Below are 1532 nucleotides of genomic sequence, written 5' to 3' on the forward strand. Positions count from 1 at the left end.
GGTTTTCAATGGAGAGTCAATGCATACGGTTTTCAGTACGGTTCCGTACGGTTTTCAAATTGAAAATGTATATGGGAACTGTATTGTGAATGCACCCTAACTTATACTATACTACCATATAATGTAACATGCTGAAAGTTGTAGTTTTGGGTTGGGTCAACTGCAAAGCCATAGGCTGTGTCACGGCATGTTGGGAGTTTCAGTTAGTTACAAACTACAACTCCCAGCATGCTCTCATATTGCTCTGCAGTTGACCCCAAACAACTCCCACCATGGTGCACTCCAACTTTACTAACCTCAACAAGTGTCCAGCCGATGCTGAAAATTCCCGACGCGCACATAGCAAGCCACTCCCCTTCCATGTAGCCACCCCCCTTTCTGAAGCCATGCCCCTATATTTTTTTGGTAGGGGGGTGGCTGGGCCTATTTTCAGGTAGGGGCCTGGAGCTGAAGCTCCATCAGCCCCTATGTTAATCTGTCCCTGGGCAGAGCAACTGCACTTATAGGACATATGGCCACAACTGTTGGGGACATGGGAGTTTACCGTGCTACTCTTTAAATTGTCAGAATCCATATAGTGACACTTTACACTTACTGGCAACTTAATTAACCTGTTCACTTGCTCATTAAAACAAATAGCTTATAAGCTAATCACATGGCAGCAACTCAACGCATTTAGGCATGTAGAAATGGTCAAGACAACCTGCTGAAGTTCAAACTAAGCATAAAATGAAAGGAAATTTAAGTGACTTTGAACATGGCATTGTTGTTGATGCAGGACAGTCTAGTCTGAGTATGTCAGAAACTGCTGATCTACTGGGATTTTCAAGCACAGCCCTCTCTAAGATTTACAGAGAATTGTCCGAAAAAATATCTAGTGACAGCGGTTGTGTAGAATAAAATGCCTTGCTGATGTCAGAGATCAGAGGAGAATGGGCAGACTAGACTGCTTCGACATGACAGAAAAAGCAACAGTAACTCAAATAACCACTTGTTACAACCAAGGTAGGCAGAAGGCCATCTCTACACGCACAACACATCCAATTGTACATCCATCCCATTATGACCACAGTGTTCCCATCTTCTGATGGCTACTTTCAGCGGGATAATGCATCACGTCAAAATGCTCACATCATCTCAAGCTGGTTTCTTGAACACGACGATAAGTTCACTGGACTCCAATTGCCTCCACAGTCACCAGATCTCAATAGAGCACCTCTGGGAAGTGGTGGAACGGGAGATTTGCATCATGGATGAGCAGCCGACAAATCTGCACCATCATGTCCATATGGACCGAATTCCCTGAGAAATGTTTCCAGCACCTTGTAGAAAATAAGCCATAAAGAATGAAGTTCTGAAGGTAAAATGGGGTCCAACCCAGTACTAGCAAGGTGTACCTAATAAAATGGCTAGTAAGCATGTAGCAGTGTTTCCCAACCAGTCAGCTTTCAGTTGTTGCAAAACTTCAACTCCCAGCATAGCTAAACAGCTGAATGCTGTTGTCATTTTACAACAGCTGGAGGAACTCTGGT

Source organism: Hyla sarda, chromosome 4 (assembly GCF_029499605.1).
Source record: "Hyla sarda isolate aHylSar1 chromosome 4, aHylSar1.hap1, whole genome shotgun sequence".
Classification (NCBI taxonomy): Eukaryota; Metazoa; Chordata; class Amphibia; order Anura; family Hylidae; genus Hyla; species Hyla sarda.